Below are 21,928 nucleotides of genomic sequence, written 5' to 3'. Positions count from 1 at the left end.
CATTCAAAATGCTGCTGCTGAGATAAACTATGAAGATGACCACCTTAACAGTCCCCACCCTCCACGAGCTTCCTCCTCCACTCCCACATCAACCACAAACTTTCTGGTTCTACCTTTCAGAGACTGAAGAGTTCAGCCACTCTATCTAGCCGGTCTAGTAACCTAACACAATGCTGATCCGTGCCTTGACTCCATCAGCAAGCTTCTGCCTTAAACATCTCCCTGCTTTTTCCAGACACTTTCTTACACATGGGAAAAGCACTGATAACATCCAAAGAGTCGCAATCTTAACCTCCTTAAGACTCCTGTGGTGGAATACGGGGGTTGCCACCTCCACGATGCAGAAAACCAGCCAGTGGCCACCCCTCACTAAGAAAACAGGTCCTAGTGTCAACAAAAACATTTTAGTAATTAGCTGTAGAGAACCATTTAAAAACAAAATAAACTAACCTCTCATACACAGCGTAGGTTATCACTTTCTTACCTTACCCTAATGTGGTGCTGCAGTGCAGGCTAACTGGAGTGTAAATCGTGGGACAGTTAGACTGTCCCAAGTAGGAAAAAAAATAACCTGGCACATTAAATCTTTTAACCAGCAGGGCAGCACAAAAACTATCCAGCTGGGAACCCTATGCAATCCCTACAAAACCTAGCCCGATGATTGGGTCTCTCCTCCTAACCCCTACCTCTGACCCAAGTTTAAACCAAAATTTAAAAACAAACAAACAAACAAAAAACCCTACAAAACCACCACTCTCAAAACAAAAACTAGTGCTACCCAGAAATATCAATTCTTCACCGTAATCATTTGCTTGAACAGCTTATCCTTACCTCCTCCTCTTTTTGCCTGTGCCTTTACATGGTACATCTTCAGAGGCAGAGATTCCTTTCTATATTTGTACAGTATCCCAGCACAGTGGGGTCTCAATCCCAAAGAAAGCTTTGGGTTCCTACCATATTTATATCACCCCCTAGTACACCTGTTGCTGCTAACTGCCTGGGAGCTAAAGATGGAGTAAAGTAATCAAAGCTGGAGTAGTACCCCAATATGATCCAATCATCAATGTACAGGTATTGTCCACCTATAACACTTTGCCCTGTACACCTCAAAGCACTTACAGCGCTCTCTCACCCAGACTCTCTTTGCTTAATGGTACTAATGGATCCCACGAGAGAGGATATAAAGACCAGCTATAATTATAAAGAACTGCTGAAGATTCTTATGGGTGTTGCTTTAATCCCTGGGCATAAGCCAGTCATTCAATCCTATTCAAATCCAGAACACGCATTTTAGCAAGTTACAACTATGCTCCTCAGTGCCACAATTACATAAAAAAGAGTAAATTTCAGAGACAGAATTGGTTGTATACTATTGAACAGTGCTTTTTACTGGAAAGGATGTGTGATTTCTGTCAAAACATGAAATCTATATGAAGAGTTTACTGGACAGAATTTCACAATCACTGAGATTAGTGGATAGAACCGAGTCTGCACATATGCATATGCATGTCTGTCTATAGAGCAGGGGTCGGCAACCTTTCAGAAGTGGTGTGCCGAGTCTTCATGTATTCACTCTAATTCAAGGTTTCGCGTGCCAGTAATAGATTAATGTTTTTTAGAAGGTCTCTCTCTATAAGAAGTCTATAATATACATAGAACAATAGTTTAGTTTAGTTATAAAGTAAACAAGGTTTTTTAAAATGTTTAAGAAGCTTCATTTAAAATTAAATTAAAATGCAGATCTTATTAGTTTAGTGCAGTGGTTCTAAGCTGGGGGGCACCTTTCTGGCAGTGCGAAACATGCAAGATTTTTTTAGAAGGTAAATCATCCAAAACACATATTAAGCACAGTCACGTAAGTACAACTACTTAGGTTTGATGAAACAATTAACATTATACATGTTTTAATGATTACTGTAATATACAAAAGGTTTTAAGCTAATTGTAGTGCAATTTTTTATAAGGGCTGCAGAGTGCTGGGACCAGGCACGAGCAGAGCCCAGGGCTGGCTGCCAGTACCCCAGGCTGGCAGGAGGGCTGAGCAGGGCCGGAGGCCCGGACCCCGGCTGGCAGGGGGCCGGGCGGCTGGAACCCCAGACCAGAAGCGAGGTGAGCGGGGGCCAGCGGCTGGTATCCCAGGCCAGCAGTGGGCTGAAAGGGGCCGGCGGCCAGAACCCTCGCTGGCAGCAGTGTGCCAGAAAAAAAACAAAACGGCTCGCATGCCGCCTTTGGCACGCATGCCACAGATTGCCGACCCCTGCTTTCAAGGCTTAAGTTAAAATGGAAGACACAAAATAAGAATTTAAGTGAAAAAAGTGCACGTTCTGTCAAAAGTATGGAATCTGCCCAAGCTAATAAATCCAGAGGAAACTTCAGAAGTGTACCAGATCTTCCCTTTCATGGTTTCGGGTTTGTACAGAGGGGCAAAGCATTACTACGGTAGAACCCCAGAGTTACGAACTGACCAGTCACCCATGCACTTCATTTGGAACCAGAAGTAAAGTTTTAAAAAAGATTTGACACTGTCAGAAAACTGTTTCTGTGCTTGTTCATTTAAATTGAGATGATTAAAAGCAGCATTTTTCTTCTGCAGAGTAAAGTTTCAAAGCTGTATTAAGTCAATGTTCAGTTGTAACATTTTGAAAGAATCACCATAACGTTTAGTTCAGAGTTACAAACGGCCTCCATTCCTGAGTGGTTTGTAACTCTGAGGTTCTACTGTACATTAAGGGGAAAAAAGCACTATAGACTACAGTAAAATAATCAGTCTTTATTTAGGATAAATAACCCCTTTGTATGCCTTGCGCAGTAAGTATTCATTAGACACTTTGAATGTAACGATTGCATACACATGATGGCTTGTCAATAGCAATTATAATTTGCAGCATTTATTTACATAATTGCAAATCTCTATGTTGTTAAAGATGGTTCTTAAACACTTATCACTTCGGGATTTCTTTAGACTCCACTGGTCTCCAAGTTATGTATACAGTAATATTGCAGAAAATGGTCATTGAAAATTAAAGTGGATTTGTTTTTATAACTCAAGTTTAAAGCTTAAGAGATATTTGGTCATCTTATAGGCTTGCAATGAAGTGGGATGAGGCTACATCAAAAGGTGAATAACTATAAATGCAAGGGACTAACAGAAGGCATCCATCACCTTGGTAACTAAGCAATACAACTACATTTAAATGCTAGAGGCATGGATTGATTACTGACTGACGGATGAAGAGTAAGAACAGCTTTTATCCGTCTACAGTCAATCTGCGACTTTTCTACCCACTGAATTAAAATACTTTTGTTAGATTATTTATTATTTTTCACATTGTGGCTAAATTTTACATTTGATTACACCTATTCTACCTGATTGGCTTCAGTGGGTTTAAATGAGAAGGATTTCGCCCACTACGATTTCCTAATCATAGTATCTAGGGTGTCCAGTTAAGATGAATAATCTAAACAGAACATTTAGAGAGTTAAAAACAAGCCACAAAACCAAAAACACAACAATTTTGGAGAACGATGCTGGAGGAGTTTAGAGAATTCAGAAGTTCTGAAATTTAACCCTTCTGGTGCCATTCCTCAGGTAGGCTTTGATTAGCACTGCCACAAAATACCAGACATCTATCAAAAGCACCTAAAAGGACGTACTGCATAAGTGCTAATTTACTAGCAGTTCAATTGCATCTTGCCTATTTATTAAGACACATTTAGAGTGAAATAAGCATTTGACCAATCAATGACATTGAAAAAAAGATAGAATTACAAATTTAAAAAAAGCCTTGGTGTTTTCAATTTCATTAGACTGCAGGAGGAAGTTTCTTTAATAGATATCAAAAGGTATAGAAAGCTCCAATACTGACCAGTGTTGCGGGGTATGCACACCCCATCCCCTTTTGGGGCAGGTTGGGGTTGTGATATTCCTGCGGTTACAGTCTACCCAACTATCCCTAGCCTGAGAGCCGTACGGCCCAATGACCGGAGTCTGTATGACCGACCTGGGAATCAGGGCTGTGTGGCCTCATGGTCAAAGTCAGTGCGACTGCCCTGGGGATCAGGGATGTGCAGCTCAATGGCTAGCCAGCGGGGGTGTGTGTGTGTGTGTAAGTAAAAGTAACAGCCAGAATAGGAGGACCCGGTCCATCCCTTCTTCACTGGGTCCCAGCCCAGGGCCCTGTTAGTGGCAACTGTGGTCACCATGCAGTCAGTATGGATCCTACTGCTACATGCTTACCTTCCTCAGGTGGGAGATACTACTCATGCCGCCTCCATGGACCACTTTCTACTGTGTCTCCTGAAGTCGAGGTCTGTATGTCATGAGGGTCTCCAAGCCCCTTGGTGTAGGTAGGTCCCTGGAATTCTGACTCCAGTTGGTTGGCCATAGGCAACAGGCCTCTGGTCTGGTTTATTCTCTGGTTCCCGCAGTCAAGTGCTGAAGCAGCTCCGAGCGTCCTCCCTCCTCGGTGGTGAGCCTAGAATGAGCTGGGCTGCTCCCTTTTATATGGGGGCAGCAGTTGGAGCATGCCCAGCATGATCTTAGGGGTGGGACTTCCGCCACCCATAGTGTTGGGTTAACCCTTTCTTGCTCAAATGTGGGTTATGCACACCCCCTCACACTAGCCTATAAGAATTGTTAACCCATCTTTATACAAGCATCAGCACTTAGGTACATTTCTTAATGTAACAACAGCTCAAGGTACCCTGTGCCCCAGGATCCATGTAAACTTTGCCCCAGCATGTGGGCTGGTATGTTGATTTAGGATGGCATGATAGTAACAAGTTCTCAAAGGCTGGTTGGACCAAACAGTAGCATTTGGTTTCCAGTTCCTTAAAGTTTTGGGCATCTTGAGTTCTCACTGACCCCTAGTTACCTTCCATTACTTTCAGGACACATTTGTTTCAAAGGCTGATGTCTGAGATTTAATAAGCCACACAGTTGACCTAAACCACCCCACAATGTCAGAGGGAGAGTTGAACTAAGGGATGAATGAAGAATTCAAAATTGGCTTCTCTGACCATTACAAAACCCAGATGTATTTTTTCCCCTTTGCTAACCAGAATAAATAAATGCATATATAGTACAATCCACATCTTTTCCGAGGACTGGGAAAAGCTTTTTTGGTTTGGTTTACTTTTCTAATGACACTCAACATATGCAAGATCTACCTTAATTAATGCAAGCTTATTATTAAATTAGAGCGCCACACATAATCAAGAATTAATTAGATTGGTCCCCCCCTCTTTTTAAAAAAAAAAAAAAAAAAGAGAGTTTTAGCTGGTTGGTTTATTGGCTTTTTAATCAAGGTTTTAATTAAGTCAATACAATTGAACTCTTAAATATTGACTGAATTGTAATATTAATTTCCACATGGAGCTGTGAATACACATCTCTGGGGACCTAATTACATTAGTTTTTGCTTTCTTTGTTGCCTGTCAGCCTTCTCTCTTGCTATATCTTAAATTTTTGACATAGTGGCTCTACTGATCCCAGGGAAACACATTCAGTGTAATTAAGTTAATTTATCAATAATGAGGTCTGTTAACTGAGTTTCTTTGGAACTTATATTTAAGAGACTCTCACATCTACAAAAAATGTTTATTTCTGCTCTCCTCCACAAAAATGTTTAAAGTAAGGAAGTTATTAATAAATTTATTTGGTCCAACACCTTTTGCTCCCCCCCTCCCCAAGAGCAACTTAATTTGCATATATTTACATAAATATACATACATTGAATTTGTCAAGAGCGAAAATTTGTCCCTATTTACAGCCATTGTTGGCCACATCAGGGGAAATGGATGGATGTTACCCACAGTAGAGAGAGGCAAAGCAATTGCTTGCACTGGTGAAATATATCTTGATTTGAAGCAGGAGTAAACTCCAGCTGTACAATCCAATTTCAGCTTACCCCCCTCCTCTTAAAAAAATAAAATAAAATACAGCTAAAATTGTATTTTAACTCCACGCACAGAGGGCCTCCTCAAAGATGGAACCCTAGTGGAGCAGACAAAATAATGCCATACAGTATCTCTAGCATACCTATTGGATAGGGCTACACTGTGTGTTAGCATACAACTTTCTACTGTATAGCAGGTTATGGAAAAATCACAGGATAATACTGCCCATAGATAAATGGTTCCTATTGTTTTAGTGGTCTAGCGTTCTGCTGGTTACAGTAGGTGTGTGTTTTCCTTTCACTAGGAACAGGACATGCTGATGTGACTATTTTCAGGAAGGGGCAGAGGTAGATCTTCCTACACGAGGCATTATTCTGATCACTTTTTGGTGCTCGCCACTCAAGTGATTCTGTGAAGATCAGAAAGTCTGAATAACCTTGCCCACTGCTTCAAATGAAATAAGCGAGCACGTCTTTGAGATTGTCAAGAGGTTTCTAAGCCATTTTCAGTACAGTCCATGCAGCCGGTTGTAAGATATATGTTTATTTCAGTGGGAAACAGAATTAGTCTTGCATTTTATGTTCTTGCCCAATATGTGCAACGGAAAGATCTTGAAATAGCATAAAGACACCTTCCCCCTCCTGTGTTTCTTTTTTGATATACTCAATTTCCTTCTACCTAGAGAAACAAACACAGCAACTCTGCACAGGAGAAGATAAAAATGATGAAGCTGGAGCACCTCCAGAAAGTGGTACTTACCTCCTCACTTATTTGCACTGGCTTCTTAATTGGTTCTGCAGGAAGGTCTCCGATCGTGTGTGTGTGTGTGCGCGCGCCCACATACTTATAGACTATGCAACCCTTTCTAAAACAAATCTTAACATTGCAAACATTTTCACAGGAAATAAGGATTCTAGTACTCTCTATTGAATTATTAACAGCTGTTCATTTCCTCCCATTAACATACCTGTATAAAGCATGGTTCCTGCCTGTACTTATAAAAATCTATAATTCCAAACACTGCAGCAACTGCGTATCGCCTGAAATAACCCTAATAATTTCACAAACATTACATTGACTTTAAGTGTAAACCCTCTCACCGTAGGCACAGCAGCTTACTAGCGTACAAGGGGACATATCAAAAAGAGGGGGGGGGGGAAATGCAGTCTCCGTGGTTTAGTCAGTTCCTAGCCTTCCTGCAAGGCCTGCCACCAGGAGGGCTTATATAGCAGAAATGTTTTCTTTGGGGTGCACAGTGGACACTGTCAACTGGAACTAAAGATTCTGACATCCTTTGGTGTGTGAACTCATCAGTAGTTACTGTTTTTAGCCATCTTATTTATGGAAAATGGTGAACTAGTCTGGCAAAGATAAAAAATGAACCCCAAACTTGAAATGGGCCTCTCTCGAGGTTCCAGCACACATTTCAAAACAATTTTTTTTCTATTCTATAAGTGCCATATCTTTTATCTTTAGGAATAGAAGATATGAGTAAAAGTTATCAAACTTTCAGACGTGGGATTTGTGTGTGGTGTAAAATAGTTTATTTTTAGGCAACCCACTCAAAGAATTAAACATGTATCCAGCAATCAGCTGATCAACAGACTTACCTTACTATCTTCCTCAAATGAGGTTTGCAGGGAGGAATTGCAGAGGCTGACCAAGTAATATTATTCTGAACTGAATGCACCTGTTAAATAAAAATAAAATAAATAAATAAATAAAATAAATAAAAGACTCAAGTGTGTGACATCTAGTGGTGGAAAGGAAGATTTAGGTTTTCATAGGTAAGCTATGAGGATGAAATTTATTACAGGAATGACACTGGGATTTCAGCCACGAGGAAGCTAGGACTTTTTCCCGCTGCCAGTAATATGCTGAATTTACCTCTTGACACTAGACCGTATGCAAATTGTGGGCAGTTTCTTAGTTGAACAGATCTGTTGAAGCTCAACATCCTGCAGGCAACTGGTTAGTGTGTGCAGTTTGATTAACATTTTACTGCCCTAGCAAGAATGCTGCACACAGAGTTGATTCCTGCTTTTTCTGTTTGGTTTTAACTCAAAGTAGGAGGAAGTTATATTTACAGATACCTTTCAGCCCAAGAGAAAACCTTAGGGATTTCATATTGTAAAGATAAGATCTGATTTTTCAGGAACCAGGCACCTTCATCTTCCAGTGAATTCAAGAGTTTTAAGCACTCAGCAACTCAGAAGCCATATCCCTGCAAAATGTGATATGGGTTCATCCAATTTTAAGCAAACCTGAGCACAGTTCAGAGGTAGTGAACAGATACAAAGTGAGGCAAATTCCCACTACAGCTCTATTCATCTTACTCTTTCAACGGAATTGTAAGAGATGGTAATTGATAGGAGGACACCACCATACATAACAAGCAGGCGTGGATTAATTTGGGCCCTTGATACTTTTGAGAAGGCCCGGAGACTCTGCAATACTATCCGCCAAATATCACTAAAGTTATTTACGATAAACAGCTAAATGGTGTGATTTAATCTGCAAGCAGAGCTAAGCCATTGTAACACAGAGTGTCATTCCAGGTATGAAATAGCGGCCCTGGTACAAAACACCTTGTGACAGATTAAAGCTACTGAAATACTCGAAAATCTGGTAAGCGGTATTTATAGTTCTCATTGAAGCCTCACTTCCTCCATAAAGACCACATGGAAAGTAGAAGCTGGGGATACGGGGAGGGGTTGTTTGGAGGAAATTTTGAACTAGGGATTGGAGATGAGGTTATGACATTCATCCCTCACCACTACAAAGCAGCCAGCACTGGGGCTATTCATCCCAGGACAGACCTCCCCAGGCCCCATTGGGAGGGTGCAATAAGTCTTTTGCTGCAGGGCTGAATTTCTCCCTTGATGCATAAAAATCAGAACCTTTGTTTAAGAACAACCAATGAGGCGTAAGTACTTATGATTAAAAAAAAACCTCAACGCTTTTCCTTTTCTCGTTCCAGATTCCAGCTAGGACTGGAATCCAAAGCATTCAGATGCAATGAGCAATGTGATCTTTAATATGCCCAGGAGCCAGACTGGCTGGACAGAAGCCACAGCTCATTTTGTTATGTGCTCAAGTATTCTGTTCAGTCCAGCTCAGCTCAGGCTTCTGGGCAACCTCTGGAACAGGCTGGTGCTTAGCATGTACAGAGCCTAAAATACATTAGATTGGTCAATTTTTCCTAAGTCACCTTTGGCTTCTGTCACTTAAGAACACAAGAATGGCCGTACCGGGTCAGACCAAAGGTCCATCAAGCCCAGTATCTGTCTACTGACAGTGGCCAATGCCAGGTGCCCCAGAGGGAGTGAACCTAACAGGCAATGATCAAGTGATCTCTCTCCTGCCATCCATCTTCATCCTCTGACAAACAGAGGCTAGGGACACCATTCTTACCCATCCTGGCTAATAGCCATTTATGGATTTAGCCACCATGAATTTATCCAGTCCCCTTTTAAACATTGTTATAGTCCTTGACCACATAATTTTCCTCCCATCCTTTCTGCCTCATTTATTTAGGGGACGCTTTTCACAACACTCCTAAAAAGAGCAGAGTGCCCAACTCCCATAAGACACAAATGGGTGTTTGTGTGTCTAAATCCCTTGGGCTCCTTTGAAAATTCCAACCTAAACTTTCTGGAGTAGAGACTGTTTCTTACTCTGTATGTACAGCATCTAGCACAATGGGGCCCTGATCTTGGTTGGGACCTTAAGGCATTACTGTTCAGCTGTTCATAAATCTTGCCCTCTAGACTTGGACCATCCACCCTCTTCTCACTCAAAATTTGTAGTTATTTGTTTATTTAAGATAGCGGAATACAAGAAGTGTGATCTAAGTAGTATTCATCCACTCTCCAGCTAGGGGTCATTACCATGTCTCTCATTTAGATAGCATGCTATTTGGGGTAGGAAGCTTGTCTTCTGCATTGATTCAGCACTATGCATGTCCATGATGCTCCAGTTTTTAGAGATGGTCTTACTCCCAAGGTTTAGGTGTATTCATATCCCTGCATATTAAACCAGTGGCCCTCTAGTGCTGCCTGGATGCCACTGTGCTGCTGGCCATTCAGAACTTTAAGGTAGCAGGGAGGATAGAATTCACTCTGCCACCGGAGCCAAGAGAGAATCTTCACTATGCCTAGCAATATATGGTCTCTGACACGCACAGTGCTCACCATATCCAGTATAGGGCTATAGTACATGTTTCAGTACATACACATGACAGTTCATTACCTGAGGTTTTAGTTAAGGACTGCCACAGTTGCTAACACTAGAACTCCTCAGAATGAAAAATAGAACCTTTGAGTTATGAGTCGTGGTCTCAAAAAAGAGCTGACACAGTTGGTGCCCTTCAAAAATGGGGCAAATCTAAATCCTCACTCCTTTAACTACCCAATATACGCCCACAGCTGGATTGCAGGTACAGAAGGCAGCTACCAGAGAGAAGCCACCCTGTCAGACAAGAGGAAGGGGCGCATTTGAAAGTGGAATAGCTCTGTACAAGTAAAATAATATTGAATTAAGACTTGTCCACAGTGAATTAAATGGGACCAATTTAGAAGGATATTAATGTTTACATAGATTAATCTAGGTCCCTGGGTGCTTTTTAAACCATTCTTCATGCTATAAAAGTACCATTAAAAAAAGCCATGAAATACCTGGGGTTTTTTTATTGCTAGAAACCTTTTTATCTAGGAAGTCCCATCTGCTATACTTAGGGCTCAGCAAAGAGCTACGATTATTGCCTTAGTGTAACTGCCATGTTTTTCCTGAGCCCACACCAGAGTTTAGAGAAAGAAGTTCAAATGATCCAGAGCTTATGCCATGTAGAATATTTATAACATGAAATGGCAATTGGCTGCATTTATAACATGGTTCATCAAAGATCTCAACAATATTTGGTAAGTGCAGACAGGGTGGATTGATTTAAAGCAAAGTGATTTAAACCATGATTAAATTTGATCATTTAAATTAGCAAGTGAGAAACCTTGATTTAAATAATTTATTTCAATCTTGTATTGAACTCATACTTTAGTTGTTTTCCTAAAGCAAAAGGTGATTCTCACTGGTTGGTAACCATTAAAACATGTTGATTTGCAACAGCCCTTTACATAAGGTTTGCTACTTTTTTGCCAGTCACAAGGATATAATGTATCTGTATACATTTACACAAGTATATACTTTGACATACAATAAAAAAAACAAAAACCAAAAAAACCCAGTAAAAATTAAAAATTGAATGCGTTAGAAAATGGTGAATGGTACATATCTCGTTTACTAGGGTCGTTGAGATGTGTCAAGATGCATTGGGATAGACATTGGAATTCAATTAAAAACATACGAAATGAACATTTAAAAATGTTTACTCATCAGATAAAACTAGCTTACATGTGATTGATATACGAGAAAAACAAGCAAACAAAAAAAGGAAGTTTATCACAACAAACTTTGCTTTTTAAACTGATCATATTAAACAACGGAAGTAGTTGGTAGTTAGTGAGCTGAACTGACTGTGGTTCTCATCATCCATTTCCTTCAAAGATTTTAGAACTAGTCAGTCTCATCCTCACACTTCCTGCTTTTTCAACTCCTAATCAATTTTTCAACTTGCACTAGTTAAACTGAATGAAGAAAATATTGTCTCTTTGCACCTACACAAGAGGCTACAGCGGTCAAAAGCTGGTTTTAGCATGTGAACAAATGCTGTTGCAGGTACTTAGACAACATCCACCACTTCAGTGATTTGACTTTCTTTAAAACAGTGGTTCTCAAACTTTTGTACTGTGACCTCTTTCACCCCACAGGCCTCCGAGTGCGACCCCCACCCCACTTTTTTTTTTTAAACCACACATTTAACACTATTATAAATGCAGGATGCAAAGTGGGGTTGGGGTGTAGGCTGACAGCTCGCGACCCTCCCCCCCATTGTAATAACCTCATGACCCCCTGAGGGGTCCGGATCCCCAGTTTGAGAACCCCTGCTTTAAAACTTTGGCATCAGGCATGTACTGCTTGGTTTAAAAAAAAATCCAAAATTTGAAATTATGACAATCTATGTTAAGGCCTGAACGTAGTATAATCTAGTAAAAGTATTTACATTAAACACATTTCTTAAGAAAACCATTTTGATTTTAATAAATCATTGTTATTTATCTACCTTGAGCACTAACACTGTGTTCCGAGCTGAACAAAGAGAGAAAATGAAGACAACCTTTGCTGTGTAGTTTTTACTGTATTGCAAAAAATTAATCCACATGCACAATTTTTTGCCCCTCTACTGAGCTAGAAAAGGTTGAGTTTTTGCAGAACAGCTTCCTGTTGGAGAAGGAATCAGTGACAGAGTCTTGTCTTTGTATACTGTAAATAAACATGCTGAACTACAAAAAAGCAATATACACCCCAGTTCTTGAACAGAGGTGGTCACAAACATGCAGACAACCCCCCTCTTTCAGAAATCTCAGCCCAAATTCCTGTGCCTGGTTTCCAGGAGGCAATGCCAAACCAAGAATTAACTCTAGAGAGATTAATGGAGAGCACAGAGGCTTTTGCTGTTTGTAACAACATCCCCACAAGACCCTACCTGTCATAGAAACAACAATACAGCATTTCTTCAAAAAACCTCTATGCTGCTTGTAAGCCAACAAAAACCCTTCTAGACTGCAACAATGCCATCTGGTGACTCCCACCGTAACAATATGCACTCACCCATTTTACACAATTACACATACAAATTGCTAAACTCACCACTGACATGCAGCCATCACTAAGGTCTGGGTCAACACAGGGATTTTTCTTATGGAGATAGGGATTTGGCTCAATGCCGCTAACGAAGATACCATTTAACCATTGGAATGTGATTTGCAGTGCAGAAGAACTGATAAAGCCTAACAGATTCAAATCAGGCTGCATTGGTGTAAACACGGATGCATTAGGGGACTGCACTGACGCAGATACACTGGCATTTTAGGAGCTAGTGTAAATGAAGGCTTAGAGTGGAGCATGGCAGTTGAACAGCTTTTAGCAAGTATTTTAGTAGAAGAAGCAAAGACATATTGTAGCCTGTCAAATGGGGGAACAGAATATTAGTTCCCAAGTAAGCATCTGGCCAAGGCACCCGAGCAAACAACTCTCCTCTTGCATTAGTGAATACAAGAAGTTGTGACCTCAATTTTCTCTTGTCAGAAAGGCGCCGTTCTCCCAAAGCATCATCCCCGAATATCACGCTGGGAATCTGTAATGCCAAATCTCTCTCTAGCTTTACCGTGAGCCCTCACTGGTAACTCATGACAGAGAAAGGGAGTTCATTGGTAAAGTTTCCCCTTTTCACCTTGACAATGTGAGTGAACAGTGCCCAAGCTTCCATCCCCCACATTAAGCAGAGCTAGAGTTGTACCAACCCTTCCAAGAGGGGCTTAAAGACATTTCTCCCCAGAATTCTCGTGGTTTCATGGGACTGGACGTTTGCAGGAATTTGGGGTTCCCCCTTGCCGGACCAGAGACAACATTCAGGTTCACACGTTTGTGAATGGATTTGGGGAGAATTCCTGGAACCAGAAGTGGGACTAGTGCAGGGACAGTCAATAGGCACACCTAGGGCTAAATCTGGACCACCAGATGCTTTTGAACAGCCAGTGAAATATATTTACTAAATACAAAAATATTATCATTATTGGTATTATTTTCTCTGGAGTCTGGACCTTGACAAAAAATAATTGATTACCCCTGCACTAGGCTTGGCATTGATACAACCACCTAAATCATATTAGAGGGGGAAAACGCTGCCTTTGGGAAAAAAACAAATACTTATGATGCTAACATAACAATAAAGATGGGACAGTTCAATAATGGTATGGAAATTGTATGGCGGGCCATGAATGCTCACAAGATTGGGGGTTGGGGTGCCGGATGGGGTGAGGGCTCCAGCTGGGGCTGAGAGGTTGAAGTGCAGGATGGTGCTCCGGGCTGGGACCGAGGGGTTCGGGGGTAGGAAGGGGATCAGGGTGGGGCAGAGGTGCAGGCTTTGGGGAGCGCATACCTCAAGCAGCTCCCAGAAGCATCCCTTCTCCGGCTCCTATGCAGAGGCACAGTCAGGTGGCTCTGCGTGCTGCCCCCTCCACGGGCACCACCCCTGCAGCTCCCACTGGCAGTGGTTCCCAGCCAATGGGAGCTGCAAGAGCGGCACTTGGGGCGGTGGCAGCATGTGGAGCCCCCTGGCTGCCCCTATGCATAGGAGCTGGAGGGGAGACATGCTGCTACTTCTGGGAGCCATACAGAGTGGGGCAAGCCCCGGACCCCACTCCCCGGCTGGACCTCAAGGGCCGGATTAAGACGTCTGAAGGGCCGGATGCGGCCCCTGGACTGTAGTTTGCCCACCCCTGCTCTAGACTATGACCTTCTGGGAACATGGATTCCCTCTCCCGCCTTAGTCAGAAAGGCAGAAGAGCAACTGTAGGAGGTTTTTCCCCACCCCACCTTCATTTTCCCAGTAGACTCAACTAAACCATCAGACACTCACTCACTCCCGTCCGTCACCCCAATCGGGGTATGGGCCGCCAACCACAGATCTCCAGAGTCCTCTATCCTGGGCCATTCGCTCTAGCTGAAGACAGCTAGAAAGAATTTGAGTTGGACCACTCCTTCTGATGCCAGATCTCAAGCTGGACTCAGTGAGCTCCTCTAAAGAGCCCCCACTTGAATGCACCATTTAGGGACTCAGAGTTCAGGTAACTTGACTGAACAAATATGTCTGCAGAGATCTCCATCACTGAACACACGTACAAGTTGCAATGAATGGTTTGTGAACAGATCATACTCAAACCCAGGCCAGTTTCCATTGCCCTGGGTGGCTGGGTACAGCAGCAGGACCATCTTATTCCAGTGCTTCCCCAAAGTGATGGTTTACAGTGGGCACTGATAACAGGGCTGAGTCCCATTTAATTCTCTTTGAACTCAGGTCTGAAGCAATGCAACTCTACATATCTAAAGGAAAATGCCAGTGGGCAAAAGCTGCAACGTAGGATACAATTCAGAGTTCTGGATGTGCCAGTTTTGGTCCAAAATTCTAGTTCATTGCCCCTCTCACCAGCCATACTGTCGATATAAAATAAAACCAGATAATAAATGAATTAGCTTTTGGTACTAAATTGATCCAAATGCAGCTGTGCAGCAAATGGGATAATGCATTTAGATGAAATAAATGAGCTTGTGGTTCAAACCTGGCAGATCAACACAACACTTTTTGCATTCTGGCTGAGATTAGTCTGAATCATCGTCGGTAATCAGCATCAGGAGACTTTTCCCGGGGTGTGAGAAAATGCAGTTTATTTCTACTCTGCAGTAAATTGCAAACAGCTCCTGTATGGGTACAGAACGTGGTTGTGGATAAGCAGGTATTTTGTGAGGGGCAGTGTCACTTTCTGCTCCTAAAATGTACCACTGGAGCTACATTCAGAAAAGTTCCCTGTAGTGCTGGGTCTGAGCCAAGGAGTTCAGAGTCATTAACTTCTCCAAAGACTGATGGGCCTGATCAGCAGCATAGGATCCAACTGTGCAGGTCATTCATCTCCTAGTTCTTTGTTTACAGGCTGGAAAAAAAAATCTAAACTCCTTACATTTCCTTCTGTCATACACAAGGGAAAAAAAGAGTAACCCCCTAAGGAACATCAGCAATCTAACCACATGAACGATCCAGAGGCACCACCATAGCTGCCTGCGCCATTGGAAAAAGAGAGGTAGAAACTGCTGCAGGAACAACATGTTTCCTAGCTTGGCATCTAGCCACTGAATATTAGCTGTTGTAAGAGAAGGCCTCTGTGAACCAGTCTGCACAGCCCCAGCTCAATCTCAGGTCTATGAATGGTTTTGTTAGTGCATTGTTAAGTATGTCATTCTAGTCCCAAACTCTGCATTTTCCATAATAGTTAAATATTTGTTATATTTAGTAGCTAAGAAATACATTTCCACACCATTCTAAAAAAAAAAAAAACCACACACCATGAATATTTAATGTAACCTTCATTTGCTCTTTTCCTGCGTATTAATGCAAGGATTATTGTTTGCTCCAGTGATTTTTGGAGAGGGCTGCTTGAAAGTGGGTTTTTTGATAGTTACTCTGGATCTTTAATACTGGTTGTCGTCAGGTCGCTGTTAAACTGAGCAGGTTAGTAACACTGCAGTTGTGCATTGCTCGATTTCCACAGAGACTCAGTATTACTGCCAAGGACAACGTTTTCTAGGAGCGCAAATGCAGAAAGGAAGATTCAAGTGCTGCTAGAAAGTTGGTGCCAGATCCTCATCTCAATGTAGGCAGTGATAAATACCCACTGACTTCCAGTGAAGGGACAGAGGCCCAGGGGTGCTGGGTGTGTGGCAGCACCCCCGAGCTTGAGGTGGTCATAACAACCAGTGCTTGATATGTAATGAAAGAGGTGCTGGGGCTCAAGCAATATTTTTACTTTCATAACTGATGGGCAAGTCCAGAGGTACCAGGCCTATGAACTGTCATGCCTAGAGGGGCGGGGCTCAGCCCTGGCACAAATTAAGTCCTGATAACCAAATAAATGGCTTCCATCATAGACAGGGGTTTTTGAATGACTCTTCATCCCCACTATGAAAACTGTTCCAACGCCCTTGTGGGGGCCCATCACTTCTTACAGAGGTGAGCTCCAGCACTCCAGTGGTTTTCAAACTTTTAAGGCTGCATATCCCTCTCCAAATAATGCAGTTTGCCGCGTACCCCCAGCCATAGGCTTATGATATACCTAGGATTAGAGTGCCAAGTCTTACTAAATAAAATGTATTGTCCGCCATTACTGGGGGGGGGCATACTCCAGTTTGAAAACCACTGCCCCAGTGTAAGAGAGCCTTCTGGAAAGGGTGACTAGCATATTCGGGCGGGAAAGAGGTATTCTCTGTGCTGGAGCTATGCTTTCCATTTGCATTGGCGATCACGCCCACATGCTTTTAGACTATGAAACCTGGATGCACAGTACAGTCCTTGGGCTCCTTAACCCCAGATCTGAGCCAAAATCTTTACTCAGTTATTAGTCACGACTGTATGTTCACATCAAAGGGAGTTTTGCCTGAGTGGGGGGCTTCGAGACAGATCCCAGAGCTGCGAATTTGACTTCCAGAGAAGCTACAAGTGCTCAGCACTATAAAAATCCTGGTCTGCGACCCTACCTCTACGAGGCCAATGGAGCAGCACAGATAAAATCAACGGGGTTTGAGGTTGCTCAACATCCCACGAAGTTCATCTCTTCACCAAGTCTACACACGGCTTAAGCCCTCAAAACTAGGGCTCAAAAAGGCTTACGTGGTGCATTGGCATTGCGGAGGGCCTGCTGCAAAGGGGTGAGGTTCACCCCTTGTGAATAAAGCACTTTGACTCTGTTGTACCTATCAAAGAGGGGGGTGCCAGTGCTTTGCTGATGGAAAGAGCAAGCCAAGTTCTTCTCACTAGAACCATCAGATGCTTAGCAACCTTGCCCATGTGTTCCAGCAATAATGCATTGTGGTGAACATGTCTGCCTAGCTTGTTAGTAGATAAACAGGAATCTAATGGTGAAAGAGACATCGCTTTGCGATTTGTACTAACGTAGGTATCATAAATACCACTGACATTATGGGTAATGGTTTAGACAAGTATTTTCCCATATATAATGGGAACAAAATAGCTCAAAGAGGATTTCAGTCTTGTTATTAGAGGAGTTCTATTTGGACCTTCATATTAAAATGATGGGGCAAAGATATTGAAAAGGTTCGTAATGCAAAAGAAAAAAAAGGCACAAATCAATATTCTGTTGGAATTCCTCAGCTGAGAATTTTAAGAAGCCTTTAGCATCAGATTTCGCATTGAAATTGCAGGTAATGGCTCAACTATTTTATTTCATATTCTCTGGATGCCTCACCTTGCATGGAATAATCTCTGATATCTATTTAACTCTGAATTCTTCTTTGCAGGCAAGCTCAAACTTAAGACTGTTGATTAAGCTGATGAGGAGTCTAACTTCAAGGGCTTGGTAGAAATGCTGTCTTTAACAGAATGATTGATCTTAGTTTCCTCTTGAAATGGTTTGCAGTTTTTTGCCTCTTTTACAGTGTTCACTTGTATGTATTATTTTACTGAGATGTGGCATTTCCTATAACTTGAGTCTGAGACAGGAGTGCCATTAAATGGAATCAGATGGCATCAAGTAATATACAAGCAGCAAAGAGTCCTGTGGCACCTTATAGACTAACAGACATATTGGAGCGTGAGCTTTCGTGGGTGAATACCCACTTCGTCGGATGCACTTCGTCCAAGTGGGTATTCACCCACAAAAGCTCACGCTCCAATATGTCTGTTAGTCTATAAGGTGCCACAGGACTCTTTGCTGCTTTTACAGATCCAGACTAACACGGCTACCCCTCTGATAAGTAATATACAGTATTTACATGAGGGTAGTGAGCCAGTATGAGACTACTTTTAAAAATGGTCTTTACCTACCCACCTCCACGAGAATAACCTTCTAATTCAAAATTTACCTACAGACAACAGGGATTTTGTTTGCTAACAACTTCCATGGTGCTACATGGTAGCATTTCAGTATAGGAACTTTGTACTAAGGAGGAACGGATGTTATGAAGCAAGTGGGAGAGAAGTCAAGGAAATCCACGAAAAAAGTCTCCAGACATGTCACTGGTTTATATATTGTTGCACAGAGCTCCTTCTGGAGAAGGAGATTGGTCATATTGTATTATCTTAGGGGAAAATAAATCATAATATTTTGCCCCACAGTATACAGTATTCTGTTAAGTGGTGTGAAAAAGGAAGGCCACACACTGGAAGTGTGGCCATGTCAGAATTCCAGGAGACAAACCAATATAACTTCCACACTGGATGCACAGAGGTGTATGAAAGTGAATAGTAATTTTAGTGAAGGTAGGATGGGAAGGGGATCAAGAGAAAAATAGAGTAACCCAAAGCTCCTTGTACTTTAGAAGAGTTTTACTTCTCCTCATCTTATCCCACATGGCTCACCTCTCCCTACTGATGAATAAAACTAACTGCTTGAAGAAGAAAAAGAGGAGGTAGCAGAGATGCCGAACTGACAGATTCCAGAGAGCAGAGGTCAGGATGGTATCGGCCTTACTTATTCTCTATTTACCCACACAGTCAAGCATAGCTTTCTGTTATGCCACAAGCCACTTGAGCATGTGATGAGTGGCATTCCCAGTGGCAGAAGCCTCCCGCTGCAGCTATTCCCCCCACCCCCACCCAATGTTGTTTTGCTGCTGTGGCAGAGATAGCGTCTCCTAGCCTCATTGGAACATAAAAATATTTATAGGTTTGGCATGACCATCACGGCAGGAAATGAACAGTGAATGAGTGCAGCACGAGACGTTCAACGTGTAGTGCACGAGTCTCCATAACTTAGTCATAGCACATAATGGTCACAGATGTGACCCGTCCCCATCACCTTGCGGTCTATTGGCCGGCCCTGTAGCTACTAACCACAACTGTATCCAGATGGCACTTCATAGCATGCTGCCTCCAGCAAGTTCTCCAGGATAAATACCATTTCCTCCCTGACTAGTCCCCATGAGAGGCTACAAGATTATTTTCCCTCCCAGAACCTACCACAGCGACTCATTCCTAATAATGAAAATTAGGATTTTGAATTAAAATACAATGGAGACTAGGGGGTGTGTGTGTGTGTGTGTGTGTGTGTGTGTGTGTGTGTGTGTGTGTGTGTGTGTGTGTGTGTGTGTGTGTGTGTGTGTGTGGATTAGACCATGAAGAAGTGCCTGCAGGAAAGATCTAGTCTGAAACTATCTATAGAGAGGAGCTTTTGCAATGCCCTTGCATCTCCAGACTTTTTGCTTTTTTAAATAAAGCTCCTCCCACCCCCCTTTATCTGGGCAGTATATTCAGTTCCAGCATCTGGTATTGGGTACCATATGCTACCCTCTCACTGCTCCCTTGGATCACAGCCCTTTAGTCTGTGACTCCTTTGCGGCTCTCAAGGGAATGACAGAACCCATTCTATAAGGCATCTAGTCTAGATTACAAGCTCTGGTGCCACACTCATTTTTTATCTGTATAGCAAGTAGAACCATCTCTGTTCAAGTCCTATTGCCTGTTTTACTAGCTGGCTCTAGAATTTTTTTCCAGCTTTCCAGCTGGCAGTTTGAACCTGCTTAGCCAGCCTGAAGCATCTACATGACTGGATGTCTGTTTGTGCACCTTCAAAAGGATTCAGTTTAGGATGTGCACACAAGAGTCACTTCTCCCGGCCAACTTTGCATTGTATTTACAAACAAGTTTTCTCCTCCAAGAGCTGTCTGCTTTTTGATCTAGCCTAGTAATGGTGCTTTTATCTGCGAAGTGTCCTTGTCGATCTGAATCCAACCCATCTTTCCGGAGAGATACGGCTTATATTTTCTTAAAAAGCAGAATAAAGTTAAGAGGGAATTTTTTATCAGCTATGAATTATTGACCTATACCTGTCAGAGCACAACTATCAGCTATAAAGACAACTGGCCTACAAATCTGAAGGGAAGCTACACACTCAACAATCCCTGCAAAGGACTGGCTGAAGTGAGGTCTTGCCTTTGGATGTGGCGGAGGTATCTAATGCAAGATGGCCAAGAAGTGACCTCTATTAAGGCCCTGTGGTTAGAGCAGTAGCCTGGGGCTCAGGACACCCAGGTTCAATTCTCTGCTCTGCCAAAGATTTCCTATGTGACCTTGGGCAAGTCACTTGGGGGCCAGATTTTTAAAAGGTATTTAGACTTCTAATAGCCATTGAGAACCATGAGTTGCAGGTGCCTCTAGGCACCTAAATGTTATGTTCACAGCATACACACGGGCTACATTTACATGACAAGCTAGGGTTGTGTTTCCCCTGCTTGTTGTATACGCACTCGTGCTAGCTTTTATCGAGCCTGTGTGAATATAAAACAGCAGTGTAGCCATGGCTGCATGGGCAGCCAAGGCACAGCTTAGCACAAACCCACCTGAAACCAGTAGGTACATAGCTGGTACTGTGGCTACAATGGTATTTAAACACGTGCTAACTTGATGAGAGCGAGCGCGAGTATGTGTATGTAAGCAGGGTGGTCACACCCCTAGCTTGTAGTATATGCTTACCCACAGAGAAGTTAGGACAAACATACTCACTCTTACTGGAAGATTGCAACGTAAAGCTACTTCATGTCTTACAACTCAACACCACACACACAGAATCCAAAAACAGAGAGGAAAAAAAAAAAACAGGCTGCTTCATAAGGCAGCGAGTATAACACCCCCCTCCCCCTTACTTTAAGGTGGCTCTGCTGACTAACTCAGATGACATGGCTTCCCTCAGAGCCCCTTAGCCTGAGAAAATCCCTCACTCTTAAAGTGATAGTTTGTCAGGTTTTAGCTATTTCCTATACTCCATACAAAATATTTTCATCTCTCTGATCCTTATTTTACATATGGAAAACTGAAGCAAGTACATCACTACCTTGATAGAACGCCACCTGATATAACAAGAATTTGGATAGAACGCGGTAAAGCAGTGCACGGGGGGTGGGGGGGAGAAATGAGGCCTGCACACTCCAGAGGATCAAAGCAAGTTCAATATAACATGGTAAGGTTTTTTTGGCTCCCAAGTACAGCGTTATATCGGGCTAGAGGTGTAGCACTGCCATGTCTCAGAGGGGTGTTGTGAGGAAAAAAAATACATTAAAAATGGTGAGGCATTCAGATAGTACAGTACTAGTGGCCGTGTAAATACCAAAGGTGGATTGTTTTTGAATAAGCAATATGTGGGTTGACCTCTTAAATGTCTGGTAAGTACCCACAATTTTAAAAGCGTCTTAAAAACTAACCCCCTTGAGTATTGAGAGCTGATCTGGAAGTAAACCAGATATAGAGACTGACCGAGAACATGAAAGAAAGTGCAGAACTCAAAAGAAAAGAAACTAATATATACAGTATTCAGACAGCGCTATAGAAAAAAAAATAGTGATGTGTAATTTATTC

General features: G+C 42.4%; 1 long non-coding RNA gene across 1 annotated transcript in view; it reads right to left on the bottom strand.

Moving 5' to 3' along the window:
* LOC120387409 overlaps nt 1–21,928 on the bottom strand; it is a 105,603-nt gene that overhangs the window by 61,239 nt on the left and 22,436 nt on the right. Inside the window, exon 2 of the long non-coding RNA XR_005590152.1 lies at nt 7,509–7,588. This is a non-coding gene — a long non-coding RNA (uncharacterized LOC120387409). The remainder of the gene's footprint in view (nt 1–7,508; nt 7,589–21,928) is intronic.

This window comes from Mauremys reevesii, linkage group 20 (genome assembly GCF_016161935.1).
Source record: "Mauremys reevesii isolate NIE-2019 linkage group 20, ASM1616193v1, whole genome shotgun sequence".
Lineage (NCBI taxonomy): Eukaryota > Metazoa > Chordata > Testudines > Geoemydidae > Mauremys > Mauremys reevesii.
This window is presented reverse-complemented; position numbering and strand designations above follow the sequence as displayed.